Source organism: Ptychodera flava, chromosome 15, assembly GCF_041260155.1.
Source record: "Ptychodera flava strain L36383 chromosome 15, AS_Pfla_20210202, whole genome shotgun sequence".
In the NCBI taxonomy this organism is placed as follows: Eukaryota; Metazoa; Hemichordata; class Enteropneusta; family Ptychoderidae; genus Ptychodera; species Ptychodera flava.
In genome coordinates, this window is record NC_091942.1 from 2,242,501 (window position 1) to 2,247,253 (window position 4,753).

Consider the following 4,753-nt stretch of genomic DNA (forward strand, 5'->3'; position numbering starts at 1 on the left):
GACGGCTAACCTTCAGCCACTGGTATAACGCGTCTCGCTAGAGCACTATATGGAATGATGTTTGTCGACAACTTAATAAAAGATTGCCGTTTTTTGTCGAGCCTAAATATCAGCCGTTTACGTTTACCAACTGATATCGTGTCATAGTGTGCAAAATCATTGCAGTTTCCGATGTGTACAAACTGCAGAGGGTATGTGTAGAATTAGCCATGCTTCACCTTCCTTCAGTGGCTGGTACATTTTGCTCACTTTCACTAAATAAGAGCCACTCACTAGATTTTATGAAAAAATATTCTTTGTCGGTGGGAAGAAAGCTGTCATTAAAGGGAGGAGTAATCAGAACTGCGCATGTGCGACAAACAATATATTTCATGTACGATGACTCCATGCATTAGGTCTACATTTTGCAGCATTTAATGTTTACTGTGTACTTTATGACAAAAAGTGTAACACGACTGGAACTAATTTGGGATAATTGAACGGTGAAGTGATGTCGGTTTAATCTGCAAATTTAAGTTCATCTGCTTTTCTTTTCAAGTTACATACTTGTTTTTATGAGTAATTTGTAATATTGCAACATTCAGCTATAGGGCACCTAACACTTTTGAGAAATTTGAAAAATATGTAGATCCAATTATTCCAAATGAGTTCCAATCGTGTTTTGTTTTAAAGGGTTTGTAATGTCAACTTTTGACTCCCCAAGGCACGTTGAAACACCACTGTTTAGCTTGTCAAGACAGTGTCCATACGTCAAAATTCACTATTATTGTTCACATTTAAATTTTTGTCGAGACAAGAATTCAGTTGTCAACAATAACAACACAGTTTACAAATGTACAGCTGAGTTGACAAGCTGAACACTGTGTATATCAACATGCATTGGAGAGTAGGGTAGAACTAGAAATTATGGTTTACAAGACTTAGCATTACTGACCCTTTAACTTTCATCAATCACCAACGAATCATGGATACAGTGTTCACATGTGTCGTATGGGTCCCATACAGTGTTCACATGTGTCGTATGGGTCCCATACGACACATGTGTCGTATGGGTCCCATACGACCTTTGAGCGCAGCTCCGACGACCCTGTCAGGATTTCCTTTACAAGTAGTTTGGAGATGAATAATTTATTTGTCTAAATACTCAAATCTATTGTAAAAAATAACAACTGTCAGAGTCGGCATGCAATGATAAAGACTGGAAATATCACTCCTCAAGTCCTCTATTGAATCGAAGACTATATCGTGGAAGAATTTTAAAAAATTTACGATTTGAGTAGCATGGAAGTCTCTGTACTCTCAAATAAATACACACTGATTTGCTTAAAATCAGACCACCTCTCAGTGAATTAAGGAGCTTTACTCACTTTTCCCTCTGTTGTTGGAACTGCTGGGAATTTAGTTGGAATTGCAACTTTTTGAGATAGACTGCGCCTGGGTGACAGATATCCGGACTCTTAAACTTTTACAATACATGTTTGATCTACCACACCTGGGGTTCATGCTGAAGCTTATGGAGTATAAGGTCTGAAAACAGTGAATTTCACTGACTTATTTTTGTGAAAGTTAAAAATCGTACTCTTCCCCTTGGAGCTAACACAGAGATGGTGGCCATTTGTAATTTCAAATATCGGTAAATATTGGGCAAATTTAAATTTGTTTCCCTCGTACTAAATTTTGCACCCCCCTCCCCCTAAGAGACAAAAAAGCGATGTAACAGGAGAGACATAAGAAGTAGTTTACCTGGTTACATTGTCCTTCCACTGATGGAAAACTGCGCTTCAACACAGGGGAGACTGTGATCAAATGATGGCTTGAGTGATAAACACATACATGTAGGTCTGTTCTCGTCGTCATCGATACCGAATTTCAGAATCATATAGCTTACCAATGCTTTGAAAGTGTGAGGTGCAGACCTATGTTAAAACCACGTGCCATACTTATTGGTTTCACAAAAGCAGATTTTTCCCAGATTTGTGCATGTAACGTTTGATTCTAAGGGTTGCCCGACCAAATCATCTCCTCCAGTTAACAAAAGATCTATTTTGAGTCACACAGTGTTTTAGATATAATGATGTATAAGTTTGAAAACCACTGTCGAAACGCATGCAATTTTAGGGTATGCATAGAACAGCGCCCTCAATAACAAGTCTGACCTGTATTTGTTTGAAAGATTTTCCTGCAAATTACAGAAACGAAGGCTAATAGCACAAGACGATCCTTAACAATAACAACGTAAAAACTGAAAAGAAATTGTGAGGAAAGTTCAGCTGCTTAGACAAATTCACAAAGTTGTAAAATTCTTTTTGTTTTTGTTTTCCATAGCCGACATTCACAAACTCTAACAAACTCAAAACGTGTTCAAATGGCCCCCTCCGACTTGCTTTTACTTTTGAAATCCTCCCTCAAAATAAAACTGATTTTGGAATGGAGAGATTTTTTTCAATGTGTGTGTGTTTCTCTTCTGAGAAGGAAGGGAAACTTCCATCTTGTAAAGAAGAAAAACAACTATCACATAAAACGTTTGAAAACAGGACTTCCCTCACCTTTCAGGGAAACTGAACATAACTAAGCTATAGATTGCCGTGGAAAGAGAGTATATGAGTGATACACTGTTCAAATTTTGTTTTGAAATGTTATTGTTCAAGAATCCTAAACTTTAGAGAACAAGTCATCGTTGATGACACAGTCCCCACTTGTTAATTGGTAATCTGATTACAGGTCCTCGGAGAGTGAAGATAGAGTTTTGTTAATTAACTGGGTCTGTGATTTAAAATACTGCAGTACAGATGAGGCTTAATGGCCGAGAATGAGCTCCATGGTGGTGAAAATGTAAAACCAATCTGGGCTGCCACCCTAATTACAAAAATGATTCAAGTAGTAATTAATCGACAGGATGTTGCAAATCATTTTTCATTCAATTATAACACTGACAGATTATCACCTGTATCACATTTCATACAATTTGATGCAGTGCTTCTGGGCATACACCCTAAAATCAAAAATTCATTATGTATGCAAAGTAGCAATTAATTTAAATGACACTGCTAAGTGTCACTGAATTGTATTACAGCACTATGAGATCAACGTCATCTATACCACGTTTCATAAAATTTGATGTACTATTTCTGGACATATCACTCAAATCAGGAAAGTTCATTAATTAAGCATATTGAAATTTATCAACATGGCACTGATAAACGTCATTATTCAATGTTAAAGCAATGAGAGCACAACATCTGTACCAAGTTTCTGGGTATACTGGCCTTAATTACGAAAATTAATAATATATGCAAATCAGCATTTAATTGATATGATACTGCTACATATCTTTACATGCCATTACACTATTGGAGGATAAATATACATACCACGTTTCATTAAATTCGATTCAGCGCTTCTTACTACACTAATTATGAAAGTTCATCAAATTTGCAAATTAGCAATCAATTGACATGATACTTCTTAATGTCTTCACACAGTATTACAGTACTGTGAGATTAACATCTGTACCATGATACTGTTACATAACATTGCATGTCATTACACTATTGGAGATTTACATTCATATCACGTTGCATCAAATTTGATGCAACACTTCTAGACATTTCATACTAATTATGAAAATTCATCAAATATGCAAATTAGCAATTAATTGACATGATACTTCTTCATGTCTTCACACAGTATTACAGTACTCAGAGGTCAACATCTGTACCATGTTTCATCAAATTTGATGCAACATTTTTTGACATTTCATACTAATTATGAAAGTTCATCAAATATGCAAATTAGCAATTAATTGACATGATACTTCTTTATGTCTTCACACAGTATTACAGTACTCAGAGGTCAACATCTGTAGCATGTTTCATCAATTTGATGCAACATTTTTTGACATTTCATACTAATTATGAAATTTCATCAAATATGCAAATTAGCAATTAATCGACATGATACTTCCTCATGTCTCCACACAGTATAACAGTAATCGGAGGTCAACGTCTGTACCATGTTTCATCAAATTTGATGCAGCATATCTGGACATATCACTCTAATCATTTGCATATGAAAGTTCATTTCATATGCAAATTAAAACTTAATTTACATGACACAGATAAATGTCTTTATTCACTGTTAAAGCAATGTGAGCTCAACATCTGTACCAAGTTTCATGAAATTTGTTGAACTATTTCTTGACATATCAGCCTAATTACGAAAATTCATTAAGTATGCAAATAAGCAATTAATTGACAATAAACTGCTCCATATCTTTGCGTGCCATTAGACTACTGGAAGTACAAAATCTGTACCATGTTTCATTAAATTTGATAGAGGATTACTAGACATATCACAATAATTATGAAAGTCCATTAAATATGTAAATTTGCAATTTATTGACATGATACTCCTTAATGTGTTCACATAGTATTATAATACTGACAGATCAACATCTGCTCCATGTTTCAAAAAATTTAAAGCAGTATTTCTTGGGATAGCCCACTAATTAGGAAAAGTAATGAAATATGCAAATTGGCAATTAATTAACATGATACTGCTAAGTGTCTTTGTACACTATTGTAGGGCTGTGTGCTGAAGATTTGTATAATTTGTTTCATTAAATCTGTTGCAGTATTTCTAGACATCACCCTAATTACAAAAAATTCATCAAATATGCAAATTAGTAATCAATTGATGCAATACTGATATATGTCATTGACTGGTATCAGAACTCTGTGTGAAAAACATCTGC